Raw genomic sequence first — 21112 nt, 5'->3', positions numbered from 1 at the left:
GTAAGCTCCATTCTTTACCCCCTTCTAGGAAAAGGATCATTAAGGTCACTTCACATCCATTTGTTGATTCATCCTTCACAAGTGACTTCCATATACCGGGTCTCCTCCCATCGGTGAAAGTCCGTAAAGAGTAGGGAGTCTTAGCTGAGGTGACAGTGGGCTAAGTCTCCATTGTTGCCCTTGGCCTAGCAGTTGTTCCCTTTAGGAATCCCCTTTAGGCCCCCCCACTAGTTTGAGTGGTAATAGGTCCCACAGTGAGATTTTGACAGAGACCTAAGGACCAACCCTTAGGAGATGATTTGAGAGGGATTCTACACATCACTTGGCACCCCAAGCCCCCAACACATGTCCTGGGAGGGCCTACACATGGATGACGTCAGCATAATCAACCCTACGGCTCACACATAGGCAATCTTTTATGTTTTATCTTGGCTAGTAGGTCGACTTGTGACCTAACTTAATCATTGTGACATAATTTGATGTTTCCGAAGCTTTTAGGATAAAATAGGCATTCGTACTCCTCATATAAATAGAGGAGAGATTCATTTGTATCAAATCATCACACACAATTGGAATTTCAGCCTCTTGTGTAATTCACGTTCTTGTCATGTGGAGCAAATCGGATCTATGAATGCATTTTGATATTTGGAGTAAATTGTTTGTGTTTGGAACTATTGTCTTAGATCAATGGATGGAATTTCATGGCATCTTGTCTTGTAAGTGAGCTTATCGTTGAAAAAATATTTTCTTTATCCCTAAAGTATGGAATGTTATGAATCTAGGGTTTACTATTGTGCTCTAATTTGTTAAAAATCTATTTAATGGTATCTAGATGTCATTATTGCATGCATTACTCATGAATAACATGTGAATGAATATCCTAGAGGTGAACTTCAATCCGCTCTCCCATAAATCTCCTTGATCCATTACATAGGTAACTGTTAGGGTTTTTGGTGCTAAGGCATCAAGAATTCTTCCCTGTGTTGCACGGGTACCCGCACCCGGGGGTGGGGTTCTCGAACCCGTCCCGGGTTCCCGCACCCAAGTACCGGATTCGGGTACGGGTTCTTCCCAGACGAACCCAGAAGAACCGGGTTCTTCCATGAAGAACCAGGTTCTTCAAAAAAAAAATTGGGTTCTTTTCCTTTAACGGGTTCTTGGGTTCTTGGGTTCTTCGGGTGCTTGGGTTCTTGGGTTCTTCGGGTTCTTCGGGTTGGGTTCTTTGGGTTCTTCGGGTTCTTTGGGTTCTTCATAAAAAAAACTATATTAAAAATTTAATTTTCAAATAATTTTTTTTATTGAAATTTAAAAAATAACTTATAACAAAGGTAAAACTTATAACAAAACCTAAAAAACCCTAAATCAATTCTTGTAAATCAATTTGGAATGAAACATTCTTCCATGGTCCTTACCATCAAAACCTGTGTTGCACGGGTACCCACACCCGGTTTTTTAAGTTTTTTACAAGTCTTGTTTTTTAAGAATTCTTGTAAATCAATTTGGAATGAAACATTCATTCCCGAGCCAAATAACCATCAAATTATAAACTGTAAATGCACACATACAGGTTCAGACATTTTCGGTCAAATAGAAAGTAGGATTGAGACCAGCCATAAGCTGTAATCAGCTGATGTTGTTAAATGGCGAAGGGCTATTTTGGACAATGGCTAAATTAAGTATCAAAATCTGCCAATTTCTCACAGCATTCTGATAACATCATGTTAAGATTAAAACTAGGAAAATATGCCTAAATCATATATGGTCTCTACGGACTTGTACACCAAGTAATCTCTAAAAACTGCGAAGATGTTTTATGTTTAGATAATCAATATTCAGGCAGAGCTTCGCACTCAAAGACAAACTATCCCTCAAGCCATCAGATGGCTGCTGTGCATTTTATTGGGAAACAAAGACTGATAAGCATGTTTTGTGGAAGGGTAAGGCTGCCACTGTTTTTGGGATTGCTTTACCACAGAGCACACCATGCATGGGGCAGGTGGATGATTAGACATCAAGAAAATTCTAGACCACTATCAAGTTGAGAAGAATCTCCTATGAAAAAATTGTGTTTTTATATGGGAGAGACTAAACATTCAAAGCAAAGTTACAAGCTCAAGCTCCAGCCAGAATGAGCAATTTCAATAAGGAGAGAAGCTGTCTTGAAATTAGAGCAGGAGGCAGAAATGCTAACACTCCTTGGTTGTGTAGGAGGAAGGGTCTATACGACCACAGCCTGATTCATTGATAGGCATCCTTGCAAATGAACCTAAGCTGCATAGTTATTTTAAAGCCTGTGTGTGACAAAATTTGTCCCAAGTTTCACCAAAATAGCTGAGTCTAGCATTTATCCTAGTATGTATTTTGAATTTTCAGTTTTAGTAGTAGCCTTGAGCTCTCTCACATAGCTGTCACAGTGTCATGGTACACGGAAAAGATTCAAAAGAACAGTTTTTTGGTGATAAATTTTGAAATTTCAATGTCAATGTTGAATGTTCAATGATGTGCATGTTTAAATGATTATCATTAATGTTTTCTTATTTAAAGTGGAAAAAATATACAAATTCAAATTTCAAATATATTATTAATTATAGATTATAAATTTATAAAATTTAATTATTAAAATTTAATATTATTATGTTACCCGACGAACCCATGCACCCTGTTTAAAAAAATGCCATCCCCGTCCCTGTCCCCGTCCCCGTCCCCGTCCCCGCACCCACGTTTCCTGGCAACATAGATTCTTCCTCCTTAGCAACTTTTTAGTCATCCAATCAAATCATAGACTCCATTCTCCCAAGGAACAAGGCACTTGCCTCCTTTTTGGTGATCAAACTCATAAACATTATCTCTCTTTCTCTAAACCTAAATTCGGCCCCTTCAAGACCAAGCTCTCAAACTAGGGCTTAGTGTGAATTCCTAGGCAAGGTGAGTTTTTGGTGTTGGAGAGTCTAAATACCAAGAGAATAGTGGTTGCCTCAAAATCAATCCCTTTTGGTAGACATTCACTTCAATTTCATCCATAAATTTCTTTGCCTTAGTTGTTTTCGCTAGAGTAAACCCTAGTTTGGTGTTGCTTCAACTTAGAGGCTTGTTTACGGGTTTCATGTGCCTTTGTTTTATTGACGATCATTGTTGGAAACCCTTTCTCCTCACCTTGACCTTGGGCCATCCCAACTCTCAACCTATTAATCAAACCCTAGGTCTCGTGTGCACAAATTTGGCCTCTCCAAGGAAAGCGAATTGCCCTAACTCTTTTGAACCTTGTACTTCAGTCAAGCCTTTCCCTTGGAAACCTTTTCATCATCCTATACCATATACCTAGAATACCTATTAGGCGACCTATTCACATACTGGGACTCCTCCCATTGGTGAGAATCCGTAAAGAGCAGGGGGTTTTGGCTGCGGTGACAATGGGCCATCACCCCATTGTTGTCTCTAGGTCTAGTATTAGCCTTGCAAGGTACCCCTTTCCAAGGCCTGCTAGATTTTGCGACAATAATCTCATTAATCACTAAAGAAAAAAAGAAATTGATGAGGCCTTTGTAAATTGAGGATTTCAAATAGATAACAAGGCATTATTATTTTTCTCGTATTTATTTTCCATTGATTAGTCATTTATGTTTTAAACTAATGAGAATAGAAATTCAAGCACCAACAGCTATTGTTGTCATCTCTTAGACGAAGATTAAGCTTTCTGCAAAATCAGATTATAGAAATTACAGACTTATGGACAGAGAAATAAATGGCATATGGATTGTGAGGGAATTTCCTTAGACTCCATGATTAGCTTCATAAAACCCCTAGGTGCAAGGGCACAAGGCCATTGAACAAAGAACCCAGTTTTTGCTTATGTTATAATATTGTAGAATAACAACATACAAATTCATCACACCCGACAATATTTGTCGACTAGCTCAAAACCATAGAATTTGTGACCAAGGTTAAGACTAAGCAATGCCACAAAGAATATTCAAACCTAAGATATATTCGAATTAAGGAAAACAAATGCCAAGGGATATTGATAATGAAATTTCAATCTCGGATATACACTATCATGAGGTAGAGGGCCCTGATCATTAGGGGTTAGTACCAAAATGATGTGAGATGAGATGAGAGAGAGATATCATTGGAAAGAAGTAGCAAGTAATTGCGGAGACACGAGACTTGCTTAGAGAACTCATAATTAGATTGATAATTAAAGATTAACATGTTTTTCTTACATAAGATGTGAGGGCCTTGTTACCCACCAAAAGAGGGGACCCCTAGGAGAGCTTTTCACCTCCTCATCTTCTTTTAGCCGGTAGCCCCTAAGAGCCACCTTGTAGCTGATGTCATGTGCCAATTTATCTCCGCTCCTTGCATCAATTGAATGTTTTCTCACACATTTGTCAAGAGCACATGTTAGAAGGTGATCAATCTAACCCAAAAGGTGTGTTTTTCATTGTGCAATCGGGTGCTTATGCTTGTTTTTCATTTAGGTATTTTGGGCATGGATTATTGGGTGATGTAGGAAGAAGGAAGGGCTTTAACCGTGGCTTTGTTCCCTCACCTTAAATGGGGGATTAATCTTCAATCCTAGTCCTATGGGATCTCCCCTATTGGCATATGGCTTTAGGAAGGGCACTACTTGGGAATACAAGATTTTGGTAGCATGGTCCCATTTTCCAATTTCACATTTTCACTCCCTTCCGCACATTACAAGCTCTAATTCACATTTTTCCTTCTCTAGGTCCACATGACCATTGGATCCACAAGGCATCGGCACACCCCCTCCCCTTTTCCACATATCTGGGTTAGGCCTGGAAAAGTTGCCCCAAAGGTTGATGCAGCTAAAAGAAAATTAAAAGCATATCATGGCCACAAGCAAGAAACAAAATAAAAAGAAAATCATAAATGCAAAAGATGGTCGGGACATTTAATATAGTATGTGCGAAAAATCCAAACATGAGTTCTACCCCTTATCATTATGGCCATCACCCTAGTTCCTTGGGCACGTGAGTGCCCATTTCACATCATAAAGGAACCCATGTATTGAAATTCGAATGCATGATAGAATTTCTAAACATGATAATTACTTGTCACTAATTTACATATTTTCTCTTAGCATTTACTTTATTTAGTTATGTCATCAAGCAATTACACATTAACAATTTAGCCATTCAAATAGAGATCATAGTGCACAAGAGACAAGAGACACCAGAAGTTTAGGCCAGAGGTCAGGGCAAAAACCACAAGGGGAAAACCCATCAATCCTTTTCTTATAGAATCTTTGTCATCAAGAGAAATCCAAGTCAAAATAACCAGTGATACAAATGCCAAGTCGGCCCTCCAAACGCTACCACATATCTGTCAATAAGTCAAGTCACAAGATGCCATGTTTCTGTACTTAGATGTCATGTCCCACAGAGAAAAAGTTCCTTAGAAAAGTTGCATTCCTCAGAAGTATATAGTCTCAAACATTTGCATTCCACAGAGATATATTGCTTCAGATAGTTCGCATTCTTCAGGAAAACATTACAAATATTCGGACTTCTCCTTCAGCCTTCTATGCTTACTTAAGCGAGGGTATACAAACCACACCTTATCCTTATGTACTCTGACCTTCATTCTTCTTGTACTCTTCGTAGATTGCAGAGATGGATAACTTGTTGGATGTATGATCAAGTGTTCATGAGGGAGAACAAATGTCTCTATTATATAGTCATCAAAGAGGTCGAATGGGTGCCAAAAAGGTGTTGAGCCAACTTGCTCCTTGGAGGGCCAACTTGGCAAATTGGAGGGGCAAATGACACTTATAAATATTCAATTTTTACTTCTTTTCACAAGCATCATGAAGAACATGCCCTTTTACATTTTTCTTTTGACCAAAACAAAACATGAAGAACATGCTAGGAAATAACAATAATTTTCTTCTTTTGTTTTTACATAAAATACAAGTACAATGACAATTATGAAGACCGAACCTAGTTATAATTTCAACATCATGCACGTCCCAACCCCTAGTGGACGATTAACTTCCCCACCTTGAGGGGGTAATAAGTTGATAAAATTGGAAACTAGAGCCGAACTCCATGTGGATCATCTTATTTATGGTAGCTGATATTTTTCTTGGATTCCTCTCGCCGAGAGATATAGGATTGATCGAAAGATCATCTGATTTCGACATGTATTCATGGAGATATGAATTTATTTGTGTTACTTGACAATTTGTCAAGGTCGGCCAGCAACAAAATTACCCCAACTTATCCACAACGTTTTATTATAAATAGAAGAGATCTTCAAGTCATTTTCTCACACACTTCTCCTAAGATCTCTCTCCACTCATTTGGGTTTTGGTGGCTAGAGAGATCAAGAGGGAGAAGCCCTAGACGCAGTGAAGGAAGGAGCCCTAATTGCAGACCCAAGGAGAGACCTATATGCTGCTCTAAAGGAGATCTAACCCTAGCGCTAGACGCAGTCAAGAGAAGGCTCCCATATGTTGTTAAGGAAGAACTAATGTTGCCCTAGCCGCAGTCCTAAAGGGTGATCTTATCCGCAGTTGAAGAGGCCTTCACTAAATCCGCAGTTCTAAAGAGCCCTATTTGATGTTCAAAGAGGCCCTTATACGCTGTTCGAATGTGCCCTAAATTCACAATTAAGGGTGACCCTAATACGCTATTGAAAGGCTCCTATACGCTAGCAGAAAAGGCCTTAAACCAATGTGGAAAAAGTCTAAGTCGGGATTAAATCGGCAAGGGTCCAGAAGTTGAAAAAGACGTTAAAGTCAGGGGTTTTTTGAAAAAGTCGGCAAAATTAAAAAAATACAAAAATATTCATTTTTAAAAAAATCCCGACTTTTTCAATAAAATCCTGATTTTTTTCAAAAAAAATTAAAAAATCATTAAAGAAACTACCTCAATCACGATTTTTTTGGAAAAAGTCCCAATTTAATCCCGACTTTTTCAACTGGGAAAAAATCGGCAAAAAATCAGCCGATTTAATCGGCCAGCCAAAAAAATCACATTTTGAGGATTTAATCCCGATTTTTTCCCAACTTTTTCCACACTGCTTAAACGCAGTTCAAGATAATGCCCTAACTGCAATTTGTAAAGCCCTCATTCTACAGCCAAGGTGACCCTAAAACGCAGTTGATAAAGGAAGTCTTGCTACTGTCTAAACGGAGAAGTCTAGCCGCAGTAAAGGAGTCCTAAGGAAGAGCTTAATTCGCAGTCCTTAAGTGCCCTAATTGCAGGTCAAGAAGAGCCCTTCATCCGTTGTCAAAGGAGTCTCTCAAGCACAAGGAACGTAACAAGAAAGTGACTAATCACAGCGTTGAGATGCATGAATAAACAAGTGTGTTTGTTGTAGGTAAAGGAAGCTGGTATGAGCATGCCTTAAGGACTGTCTGCTAAGTTGATAAGTCACTGTTATGCATTGAAGGAATGCATTGAAGTCTACTCCTTTGTGTTGCTGTGTTAATGATGTTTGTGTTGCTATTTTAAGGACGTTTGCTTCAGAGTTGCTATGTGCTAGGCCATAGGCCATAGCATCATAGCAAAGGGGTTTCTTAGAGCTGCTCTATTGGACTGTTTGGAGATTATGAAGGAAGTTTAGGTCTACCTCAGGTGCCCTCATCAGATCAGCAACTTCTCACAGTCATGGGAGTTTAGGGCTGCATATAGTGCCCTAACCAGAATTGCTGGAGCAACTAGCAATTGGAGTAATGTTGCACCAGGACATGCTACAGTACTCTTCATGATTGAAGACTATCATAATGATGTACTTTCTATTGTTGTCATAAAATCTTAGATTTGTGTATTTGTACTATCTCTCTCTCTGCTAAACTATTGAAGAATATAAGAAGAATTGATCAAGGGTTTCCCCACATTGGGGTTTGTCCCTGGATGGTGCCACATCTTGTGTCCTCTTGTCTTGGCTTGTCTTTTGTTGTTTATGTTTATGTTCTATTTGCACTTTACTATCATGTTGATGTGATTGCTAATCTGAATATTGTTATTAGGATAATATGAAAAATTGAAGTAAATTGATCTCAGCATAGAACACACCTAAAATTAACATGGTATCAGAGTTGAGGTGAAGACAAAGCCCAAGCACGAGTGGAAGAGCAATCACAGAAGACAATTGGACAAGTCACAAGGTCAAAGGCTCAATGGGTTCCTCATCCCACTTCCCGGGAGAAGACAAGCTCTGTGAAAAGTATAACTATCACGGATGGAAGATGTCTCTAGATCTGACATTGGAAGAGCGAGAAGTGTTGGATTATGTGAAGGGTAAAACCCTGAGCCTCCATCAAATGCACCCGATGCTACAAAGAACAAGTACACCAAGGGTGAAGTCAAAGCGAAGAAGATTATCAGAGATTCCATTGACAAGCGTCTGGTGGCCTACATCTCCGATTTGAACACCTCCAAGGAGATCTACGACAGATTGGTAAGCATGTTCAAGGTTAGTGATGCAAATCAAATTTTGTTCCTCAAAAATAAGTTGAAGGATATTAAGAAGGGCAAGGATGAGGATATTCAATCCTACTTCTTAAGGATCACTGAGATCAAGAATGATCTTCTATCGATTGGAGAAATCATATCTGACAGGGAACTTACTATCACTACTCTTGGAGAACCACTATTCTCAATAATGATCGAATTCTAGGGTTTGAAGAATTGATGTCGAGATGCATTCAAGAAGAAACCAAAATGGTGGAGCAAGAAATGCCTTCTAATAGAGGCAACCCTACTGCTTTCTCCACTCATGCCAAAAGGAGAAATAATGCAGGGTCTAAAGGTCACTTCAATGGAAAGCCCGGATCTAAGGGTGGAAGGAAAGGCAGATGCTTTGCTTGCAATAAGTTTGGCCACTATGCGAGGGAGTGTCCAAATAGAAGGGACACATCACATGATGATGATCACAATCATTCTAGGGGCAACAACAATGATCAAAGGAATGACAGATACAATGGCAAAGGAAAAAGGAATGCGGGACATCAAGGAAATGGTCGACCCTCCAAGAAAGCAAGGAACTCCAGGTATGAAGAATCAAATGTTGTTTCTAATGAGAAAAGGGAGTATTATCTTATATCAGCCCTCTCCACTACCTCTCCACTGGACACTTTGGGAAATTGGCTTATTGATAGTGGTGCTTCAAGGCACTTTACCGGATACAAAGAAGCTCTCTCTAATTTGATAGAGAAGGAGACAAACTTGGAGATTATTCTTGGAGACGATGCCACCTATCCCATAAAGGGTGTAGGGAATGTTACTCTTCAATTGGATCAGGGTAACTCAATTCATTTACAAGAAGTTCTATATGTACCTAATATCAAGAAGAACCTGGTGTCCATTTTGGCAATGGAAGACAAAGGTTACAAGGTGGCATTCATTGATGGAAAGGTACGTGTTTGGAAAAAGAATTTTAAAGATGCTTTTACTCTTGGGTTCAGGATTGGCAATTTGTATCAAGTTGCAGGAAGTCCATTGGGGACCATGTCGTGTGACACATCTCTTCTATGGCACCGGAGGTTTGCCCATCTTCAATATAAGGCCCTACCCGATGTGAGACAGATGGTGACAGGGATGCCTGAATTCAAAGAAGAGCATGAAGGTACATGTCCAAGATGTACTGAAGGAAAACTTACAAGGGGACCATTCCCCTCATGTAATAGCAAGACCACGGATGTGGAAAAACCCGAGGGGTTTGAGATTCATGATCAGGAATCTCATGTATGCAGGTTGAAGAAAGCTCTCTATAGTTTGAAGCAAGCACCCCGGGCTTGGTATGAGAGGATTGATAGCTATCTGATGAAGTTGAGATTCACTAGGAGTGAAGCCGATCCAAACCATTGCTTTAAGTTTGTGATGATAGATCTCTCATTCTAGTACCTTATGAGGAATACCTCTTTCTGACAGGTACAGACCCTCTCATTTGCAAAAGTAAGAGGGAGTTGGATTCTGAATTTGGAATGGTGGACTACAAGCCTGTGACTACCCCAATGGAGCTTAACTTTAAGAAGTTATGCGGTAGTGTTGCCGGACCTGATTTGGGAAATGCCTCTGAGTTTCATCTACTCATAGTAGCATTGATGTTCTTGGTGAACTCCCGTTCGGATATTTGTTTTGCAGTTAGCATGTTGAGCCAACATATGGCTGAGCCTCATCACTCTCATTGGATTGGTGACAAGAATCTTCTGAGATATTTTCGGGGCACAATCACTCATGTACCGAGATACACTGTTGGAGCTGTGAGGCTGCATTGTTACTCTGATTTTGTTTGGGCAAGCAGTGTGGAGGATCATAAGACTACTTCTGGGTACTATTTCTCTTTGAGTTCTGCTTCAATATCCTGGATGAGCAGGAAGCAAAAGTCGGTTGCTTTAAGCACCGTTGAGGCCGGATATATAGCTACAAGTATGGTCTCGTGTGAAGCTATCTAGTTGAGGAAGCTCTTCAGTGAGCTGTTTGGACACATGCTGGATACCACCGTGATCTTCTGTGACAACCAGAGTGGGATTCGATTGTTGAGGAATCTCGTGTTCTATGACCGCTCCAAGCATATAGACATCCGGTACCACTTTATTTGGGATATGGTACAACAAGGAGCAATAAGGCTCCATCACATTGGGACTAATGTGCAGGTCGCCAATATTCAGACGAAGCCCCTGGGAAAGGTCAAATTCATGACTTTCTGAGAACAACTAGGAGTCGTGGAGATACCCTCTTCTGAGGGTCCTGTATGATATGGACATTGAGCTCTGGGAGCTCCGGGGGGCTTGGGGGTACTTCTTGGAGCGATGAGCAACCATTGGGTGAGTGATTCAGCCTTCCCCTAGTGGTTTGCTATGTAGGCAAGATGAGTGGTTCATCCTTCTCCCGTTGAGACACAATCATAGGGTGAGTGGTTCAACCTTCACCTAGTGATTTTTTGTGTATAGGGTGAGTGGTTCAGCCTTCCCCTAGGATACCCCTTGTGACATGTAGGCAGGATGAGTGGTTCATCCTTCTCCTGCTGAGACATCCTACCCATGCAGTTTGGGACTCATGGGAAGTACCTCTCATCTGGCCAATGAGCAGGGAAATGAGGATAAGGACCATAGTACTACCAATGGACGCATCGTGTACTACCGTACTCCCTATGCTAGGATGATATTGATTTGGGATCAATTGGAACTGACTTCGGGTCAATAAGAGTGGTATGAGACACTCTCTTTATTTGGAACTGATTTCAGATCAGTAAGAGTGGTATGAGACACTCTCTTTATTTGGAACTGATTTCAGATCAATAAGAGTGGTATGAGACACTCTATTTATTTGGAACTGATTTCGGATCAGTAAGAGTGGTATGGGACACTCTCTTTATATGGGATTGACTTCGGGTCAGTAGAAAATGGTATGATGCATTCTCGATCACTTCTTCTTCATAGTTCAGCAAAGAAGAGCAGAGCAATGCAGGGCACTGTGTTGATGGCAGAGATAGTATGGACTGGCAGATGGATTAGCAGATGGAGTTCTCCCTAGTTGAGAGGGAGTGTTAAAATTGGCAACTAGGGTCAAACTCCATGTGGGTCATCTTATTTATGGCAGCTGATATTTTTCTTGGATTCCTCTCGTCGAGAGGTATAGGATTGATCTAAAGATCATCCGATTCTAACATGTATTCATGGAGATATGAATTTATTTGTGTTACTTGACAATTTGTCAAGGTCGGCCAGCAACCAAATTACCCCAACTTATCCTCAACGTTTTATTATAAATAGAAGAGATCTTCAAGTCATTTTCTCACACACTTCTCCTAAGATCTCTCTCCACTCGTTTGGGTTTTGGTGGCTAGAGAGATCAAGAGGGAGAAGCCCTAGATGCAGTGAAGGAAGGAGCCCTAATTGTAGGAGAGACCTATACGCTGCTCTAAAGGAGATCTAACCCTAGCCCTAGACGCAGTCAAGAGAAGGCTCCCATACGTTGTTAAGGAAGAACTAATGCTGCCCTAGCCATAGTCCTAAAGGGTGATCTAAGCCGCAGTTGGAGAGGCCTTATGTGAAGGCCTAAATCCGCAGTTCTAAAGAGCCCTATTTGTTGTTCAAAGAGGCCCTTATACGCTGTCCGAAGGTGCCCTAAATCCGCAGTTAAGGGTGACCCTTATACGCTGTCAAGAGGCTCCTATACGCTGGCAGAAAAGGCCTTAAATGCAGTTCAAGATAATGCCCTAGCTGCAATTTGTGAAGCCCTCATTCTACAGCCAAGGTGACCCTAAAATGCAGCTGATAAAGGAAGTCTTGCCGCTGTCTAAAAGGAGAAGTCTAGCCGCAGTAAAGGAGGCCTAAGGAGGAGCTCAATTCGCAGTCCTTAAGTGCCCTAACCGCAGGTCAAGAAGAGCCCTTCATCCGCTGTCAAAGGAGTCTCTCAAGCACAGGGAATGCAGCAAGAAAGTGACTTATCAAGAGTTGAGATGCATGAATAAACAAGCATGTTTTTTGTAGGTAAAGGAAGCTAGTATGAGCATGCCTTAAGGACTGTCTGCGAAGTTGATAAGTCACTGTTATGCATTGAAGTCTACTCCTTTGTGTTGTTACGTAAATGATGTTTGTGTTGTTGTTTTAAGGACGTTTGCTTCCGAATTTCTATGTGCTAGGCCATAGGCCATAGCATCATAGCAAAGGGGTTTCGTAGAGCTGCTCTATTGCAATGTTTGGAGATTATGCAGGAAGTTTAGATCTGCCTTAGGTGCCCTCATCAGATCAATAACTTCTCACAGTCATGGGAGTTTAGGGCTGCATATGGTGCCCTAACCAGAATTGTTGGAGCAACTAGCAATTGGAGTAATGTTGCACCAGGACATGCTATAGTACTCTTCATGATTGAACATTGTCATAATGATGTACTTTCTACTGTTGTCATAAAATCTCAGATTTGTATATTTGTACTATCTCTCTCTCTGTTGAACTATTGAAGAATATAAGAAGAATTGATCAAGGGTTCCCCACATTGGGGTTTGTCCCTGGCTGGTGCCACATCTTGTCTTGGCTTGTCTTGGCTTGTCTTATGTTGTTTATGTTTATGTTCTATCTGCACTTTACTATCATGCTGATATGATTTCTAATCTGAATATTGTTATTGGGCTAATATGAAAAATTGAAGTAAATTGCTCTAAGCATAGAACATACCTAAAATTAACATAAGTGCTATACATCATTCACACCATGCTCTCATTTCTTGGAGCCCCATGTAGTGATTCAAAGAAAAATCAAAAAAAGCCAACAGGTAAATAAAGAAGGATGGAAAAAACAAAGTTTGGGGTAACTCATGTATCCACCATTGCTCCCTCTTTACATCTATATACCTAATATATGGACTTCCCGCGTCACTACCATCCTTGTACCCATGGCATTTGGCCATGAGACCCCTTTGTCCCCCTCCGTTTCATCATCATTCATATGCCACCTATTAATTGAAGAATGTACCAGAGATATGTCTTTCCCTTTAGGGGCTGGAAACACCTGATAGGATCATTTATTAACAACTCCTACCTAGGGAGGTACACTATTACAAGATCAAAACCCCAAAGTTTGGAAGGGAAGCCCAATATAAAGTCTCAATTTGCGCTTGACTAACAAGCTTGGTTCACTTAGATGCACTAATGAGTAATTGTACCTAATGGTGAAGATGCAGCACTAGACATTATGTGTGATTGGCAAGTGGTTTCATCATGGACTAGGCAACTTAATTGGTTCCTAAGTCCAGTAGAGGAGCATATGACACCCTATTGGTGAAGTGTTGAGAGCCATGGGACTCCTATCACTTGCAGAGCATCAATTCACTCCATGGGCACCTTCAGCACTCCTAGCAGTCTACACTTTGCCCCACATTATTCATGTGATGATGCACTTGGATTAGTGTGCCCCAGTTGGCTTAGCAGTGATCACATGGTTTGGTAGTTAATCTGAGGCCCAGATGAGGTTTGTCTCACCCCTTGAAACATGGGAGGGCTAGCACCATCCTCGAAACCCTCAACGTCGGGGTAGAATCAGGATATTCTTTCACCAGGAGACCCATGAGACCCAGTTTGTGCCCCAAACACAAAGCTGGGGCTCACAAGATGTTTTGCATGGATGTCTAAGGGCCAAATCCTAGAGGATCATTTTTGAAGCCCTCTTCCTTAGTTTGGCACCAAGAGAGCTCAACACATGCCTACAAGAGGCCCATGTAGTGATGATGTCAGCATTTCGACCCTCTTGTGGGTTTATCTTTATGATTTTACATTGGCTATGTGGTTGGCTTGTAACCACACTTAGTTTTTGCCCATCATTTGATAACTAAGAGTGGCTTTGGACTAATATTAGACTTGATTGGACATGTATAAATAGATGAGACATCATTTGAGTTTCTCATCATCATCACACTTGGAATTCAAACTCTTAGAGGATTTTCACACTTGTTCCTTCTTGGGTAGTGGATATCTATTGGATACATTTCGATAATTGGAAGCTGATTTTTATTGTCTTTGGAGCTAGTTCTTTCGATAATGGATGGATATACTACATGTTGTCTGGTAAGTGGTTATTGTTGAATATTTTCTATCTCGAAATTGTCTAATGTATGGAATTGTTGCTTCTAGGTTTTGTTATTTTGTGCCTGAATTGTTGAAAAATAATTTTGAAAGGCTATCTAATTGAGTATTGCATATGTTATTCATTAGGCAACGTGTAATAAATGTTCCTAGTGAAGGAAATATTTAATCTCTCCATCAAACTCCATTTCTTTTGAAGTGGGTAAATGCTAAAATTAATACCTAGGGCATCAATTTTTAGCCTCCTTAGAAAGGGTATAGCTTATCTATTTTATCCTTGACTCCAAATGCCTAAAGGACAAGGCACTAGTCCAAGTCATTGGTGATAAACCCTAATTTTTATCCATGTTTTTCTCCCCTAAAATGGGTCCTTTTAAGGCTAGGGCGAAAATCTAGGGCTTGTAGAAAAATTTTGGGGAGGAGGTTTTTTGGTGATTTGAGAACCTAAACATCAAGCGTAGGGTCTAGGCTACCTATTCTCAAAGTATGGTGGGCATCCACACAAATTTCATCCATAAAAACTCTTGCCTTAGGTGTTGCTCCAAGAGGGAAACCCTAGTTCTTTTCCCTTCAACTTGAGGACTTCCTTGAAGGTTATGAGCTTAGTACTTGTTGAAGAAGATCATAAGAAGCCTTTTCTCCTAGGCCTTGACCTTGTGAATACCTATCACCATCGAAAAACCTCCAAACCCTAGTTCTTGTGCCTTCCTTTCTAGGGTTTTTCTTAGAAAGCGATTTGCTTCTTCAAAGTCTTGGACCTGTATTGAGCCTCTTTTTTTAATGAGCTCTAGCTTCATCACTTCATGCCCTATACCTAGCCTATCTATTCTAAGCGATCTCCTTCTTACTGGGACTCCTATCAATGCAAGTTTGTAAATAGCAAGGGACCTTGGCTATGGTGACAGTGGGCCATTCTCCCATTGTTAGCACTTAGTCTAGCTTATTGTCTTGTAGGGTTTCCCTCTCCAGGGCCTGTTAGATTTTGTGGTAACATTTTTGGTGTTGTTGTCAAGGACATGAAGCGTGTCTTGTCCACATATGACAATATAGATCATTATTTGGCGAACCCATTGGAAGAATGAAGCCCTTGTTCTTCATTGAACCTCAAAGTTAATGCTTGTAGGGTAGAGCAAGCGTCTCTCAAGGCATCTTAAATCCCCCCTGGCGATGCCTAGTTTGTACGTTATGCGAGACTTGAGGCAATGGTTCTTTGGGGTTTGCATAAGATATTCCCTGCTATGGATGTCAAGGAAGTTCCTGGATATCCAAATCCATGGGACGCCAATTGTAGGATAAATAACCCCAAATTCAATGGAGATCCTTCTTCAATCGTGGATCATGTTGTCAAGTTCCTCAAAAACACTTCTGAAATCAACATGGTTCATGAAGATTGGAGGGATTGACTTAAACAATGTAGACCAAAGAGTATCTCTTCCGTTAGTATTCTTATTGAAGAATTCCTTAAGTATTGGGGACTGAGCAGTCATGTTGAGTATATTATACAAAAATTGATTGTTGCTCTTCAAGAAGAGGGCCTCCTCTGCCATAGTGAAGAAGTTGAAGAAGAACACCATGAGCAAGGGTCCTTTCCAGATCATCACAATGAAAGCCTTGGGGAAAATATTGAGGATGATTTTGAGAAGAAGCATGATAAGGATACTAGGATATTTGGAGAATGAAGTGGATAATAGCCGCTACTTTTTCAAGGATGGTATTTATGATAATGTGCTCCTTGAAGACCTTGAAAAGGTTGATCCCATTGATCGCCTGCAAGTTGAAATTTATGAGTTCTTGAATGTAGAATAAGGGAAATGGGATGTCAATGGTCATTCCTTCGACAAGGATCCAATTTACAATATCGATGATGATACTAATAGGAACCATGTCTTTCTTGATATTCCATGCCATCAAGAAGAGATGATCTTTGATATTTTTTATCCATCCTTGGACCCTAGTCTTGTGAAAAATGAGCCTATGTTGGTTGCATCTTTTCAATATGATGAACAACCTAGTTGTTGTAATCCTCCATGCCAGCCATTCCCTCATCCCTCTTATCGTGTCCCTAAGGACACCATGAAGCGTTGCATCACAAAGGAGGTTTTTGAGGAGTGCTTGAGCTTAATCACTCACTTCTCTATATTCAAACTTGAGGGAATGATCTAATGGTGCATGCATGATTCTCCTTTTTCCCTTGCATCCATGGTTTCTTTTCATAAAATAGGGTCACCTTATTTTCCCACCTCCCACCCTTGTGATCTTGCATATGATTATCATTATTCCCGCTCTTGGATTCATCTTATGATTGATCACAAGGATAAGAGGATTCAGGAATGATATGGATCTAATAATATGTTGGTTACATTGGTTATATGACTATACTTAACTAATGCATAGTATGTTGGCATTGCATCCTAGTGTAGATGCACTGCATGTCATGTTTGCATAGCTAATATCATCATATTATGTTCTCATGTTAGATTATATCACATCTTAGAATAGATTTACTTTTTTGTATGGTTTATTATTTTGATGAAAAACATGGGCGATAAAGTACACCCAATGCACATGCTTCCAATGGTTGTTTTGTGATATACAGGATACAGGTCTACGTTTCGTGAGATTGTTGGAGTTCTCATGACCTCCCCGTTCAAGTACATGGATCATGCGCTCTACGGTGAGCTCATGTCCCAGTTGGAGCCAAATATTACCCACCAAAAGTGGGGACCCCTAGGAGAGCTTTTCTCCTACTCATCTTCTTCCCGTCAGTAACTAGCAACCCCTGAGAGACACCTTGTAGCCGATGTGATGTGCCACTATATCTCCACTCTCTGCATCATTTTTATTTTTTCTTGCCCATTTGTCAATAACATATGTTAGAAGGTGGGCAATCCAACCCAAAAAGTATGTTTTTCATTATGCAATCGGGTGCTTATGCTTGTTTTTCATTTGGGTATTTTGGGCATGGATTATTGGGGGACTAGGAAGAAAGAAGGGCTTTGACCACGGTTTTGTTCCCTCACCTTAAATGGGGGGTTCATCTTCAATCCTAGTCCCATGGGATCTCCCCTATTGGCCTATGGCTTTAGGAAGGGCACTACTTGGTAAACCACGATTTGGTAACATGGTCCCATTTTCCCATTTCACATTTTCACTCCCTTTCGTACATTATGAGCTCTATTTCACATTTTTCCTTCTCTGGGTCCACAAGGCACTGGCACACCCCTTCCCCTTGTCCACATATATGGGTCGAGCCTGGAAATGTTGCCCTGGAGGTTGATGTAGCTAAAAGAAAATTAAAATCATATCATGGCCACAAGTAAGAAACAAAATAAAAAGAAAACCATAAAATGCAAAAGATGGTTGGGACATTTAATATAGCACGTGGGAAAAATCCAAACATAAGCTCTACCCCTTATCATTATGGCCATCACCCTAGTTCCTTGGGCCCCCGAGTGCCCCTTTTGTTGATCTAAAGATGATCTGAGGTTGTCATTGATGTCAACACAAGCAGCACCTAGGATGACCCTGAACATCCATGGCACATTGGGCATCGTCATTCATGGTTTCTCGTCTCATAACCATTATAGGAATACTCTACTCAAAAATATCTTTCTATCGGTATATAGCTCTCCTCGTAATTCCTCACGGTTTGTAAGTTATTCAAGATTGAAGTTAGTAACCCAAATTAGTGGGCTAAAACCCCATGGAGTTGCAGCATGGCATTTATCATTGATTTTGGTCATTGAATAGTCAATAATTAATAATTTTTAAGCTCCTAAAATCCCTCCAACATTCTCTATAAAAGCCCCTCTCAACTCTATAAAAAGAAATCTCATATATCCTCCAAAAGTAGTGATCCTGGCATTTTCACTATAACTTTGTTTCTGTGAAGTCTTAGATGTTGAAATTAAAACCCATTTGAGCCGAAATCCTGATGAACGTCGTGACCAAATTTTAGATCTTGGTTCGCTATATTTTCGAAGATATGATCTGTGGAAGTTAGGGTTTTTGCAGGCTCCCGAATTTCATCTCAAAGAGGTGACCTTGGGAAAATCGTCATAACTCTCTCTCTGAGAAGTGGATTGGAATTCTGTAAGAAGTAGCAGATAGTGCAAGAACCGTAGTTTTCTGTGTATCAATTTCATAGCCGAAGGAGGAAACAGTGACACGTGGCACGTTGTACAAGTTCGCTCTACTGAACTAATCCATAACTAGGTCACTGTGAGAGATTGGCCATAACTTTGCCTTGAAGAATCCAAATCGGGTTAGACCTGTGGCATTGGAAAGAAGACTCAGAGGGCTACTACAAGACCGAAGATCACATATTGGGGATTTGAAATCACAGAGATACATCAGATTCAATATCGTGCTCCTAGAAGGCAAGAAAAAAAACTAGATCAAGTGTTGTCAAGGGCTGCAAAGGACCAGACTTTCTAGGGCAGCAAAGAGCAAGGTGCAGCAAAATGATCCAGCAGAGGTAAGCTCCAGGTAAGTATATTCTGTATTTTCATGTTCATCTCTTAATTGCATTAGGTTCTTTGTATTCTAATTTGTTGTTTTTGTTTTAGCACTGACATATGCTCTCATGGGTATTTCCTTGAAGACTTTTTGCAGGTATTATATATTCATCAAGAGAAGACTCGATGCATAATCTAATGTTTTGAAGAGTGAGAAAGAGTAGCATGACAAGAGAGTAATCAAAGCACAAAACAGCAGCAAGAAGTTCACCACATGAAGTCTTCAAGTGGGAAGCACTGCATACAGTCATTGTAAAAGTATCATTGTACAGAGTCATTGTAAAAGCATCATTGTAAAAGTTGTACAAGTGTCTATCTACCAAGAGTTGAAGAGGTAGTGTCGGGAGGTCCAGGATCATCATTAGGTGGTTGTGTCATAGTTGGGGTTATCGTCTAGTGTGTCTTCTTCTTCTACATCATTCTATATCATTGTAAAGTGGACCATTTTCCCTGGTACAGGAGTCCATTCTTCTTGTATTATTCTATAGGGTGGTAGGGTGGTGCTAGGCTGGTGCATGAAGTCACCAACAGGTTCAAGCCTGTGAAAACTTCAGGGTGGTAGGGTGGTGCTAGGGTGAATTGAAGCTCATTGGGTGTTGGGGCTAATCAATGAATGGATTGAATTAATTTACAACGAGCAGTAAAGCTCAATAAATAATACAACTATATTTACAGAAACAACAAGTTTCTACTAACAAAGTAGAAACAGCAAGTTTCTTCTAAGAATATAGAAACAGCAAGTTTCTAACAAGAAACTTCTAATTACAATCATAGATGTGCAGTAAACACTAAAATAGCATTATTCTAATACCCTCCCTTAATGCTCAATCTATTTACAACACCTATAGACCCTCTGAATTTTACAAACTTATCAGGACCAAGAGGCTTGGTGAAGATGTCTGTTGGCTGCTCCATTGTGGGAACACATAGCAACTGAATGCATCCATCTTCAACAAGCTGTCGAATGTAGTGACAATGAGTTTCCACATGCTTTGTTCATTCATGGAAGACTGGATTCTTGGTGATTTGAGCACTCCCTGATTATCACAGAACAAGGGAATAGGACCTGCCTGGGAGACATGCATATCCGCAAGCATACATCGAAGCCAAACTGCCTCGCAAGATGCCTTAACTACTCCCCGATATTTTGCTTCTGTCGAGGAGAGAGCCACTGCCTGTTGCTTCTTACTAGCCCATGTGACAACATCGGATCCCAGACTAAACACATACCCAGCTGTAGATTTACGGTCATCAACCGAACCAGCCCAGTCTGAATCTGTGTAACCACTGAGTGTAGGATCTGAACTCCGAGTGTACAGAAGTCCATAATCAGGAGTGCCTCTTACATAATGCAGCACACGCTTTGCTGCTATCCAATGATTAGCCTTAGGAGCTAACATGAAGCGTGAAATGTAGCTCACTGCAAAACTGATATCAGATCGAGTGGCAGTAAGGTAGATGAGGCTACCCACTAACTGCCTGAATAAAGTTTCATCCACAAGTGGTGAGGATGACTGAGCTGAAAGTTTGAGCCCTGGTTCCATAGGAGTCGTGGTAGGTTTGCAATCCTGCATTCTGAACCTGTCCACAAGATTTCTGGCATACTTGGACTGAGAGAGATATGTTGTTCTCAGTCTGCCAGACTTCCACCCTTAAACAGTAATGAAGTCCCAAATCTGTCATATCAAAAGTGCTGCCCAAATCCTGTTTGATCCCATGAATCAAATGTGCTGAACTGCCAGTAATGATAAGATCATCCACATAGACAACCACAAACAGAATATCATCACCAGTATGTTTGATATACAGATTTGCATCAGATGGACTCCGCTGAAAACCATGATCTGTTAGGTACTTATCAATTTTCATGTACCAAGCCCGAGGGGCTTGTTTCAGACCATAGAGTGCTTTGACTAATCTACAAACTTTTTGTTCTTGACCGGCAACCTTGAATCCTGGAGGCTGCGTCATGTAGACTTCTTCCTGTAAGTCACCATTCAAAAAAGCACTCTTTACATCCATCTGATGGACTTTCCAACTGA

The 21112-nt window shown here is 40.5% G+C and overlaps 1 protein-coding gene across 4 annotated transcripts in view; it reads right to left on the bottom strand.

The window, feature by feature from the left end:
- The window catches only part of LOC149260277 (peptidyl-prolyl cis-trans isomerase CYP38, chloroplastic-like), a 191761-nt gene that overhangs the window by 100031 nt on the left and 70618 nt on the right, over positions 1 to 21112 (bottom strand). The gene's annotated exons all lie outside the window — the stretch shown is intronic.

The sequence above is a fragment of the Pinus tabuliformis genome, chromosome 6 (genome assembly GCF_031772625.1).
Source record: "Pinus tabuliformis cultivar Carrire ecotype Pingquan chromosome 6, CPIR1, whole genome shotgun sequence".
In the NCBI taxonomy this organism is placed as follows: Eukaryota; Viridiplantae; Streptophyta; class Pinopsida; order Pinales; family Pinaceae; genus Pinus; species Pinus tabuliformis.
The sequence above is the reverse complement of the archived record's forward strand: the minus strand, read 5'-3'. Positions and strand labels throughout refer to the sequence as shown.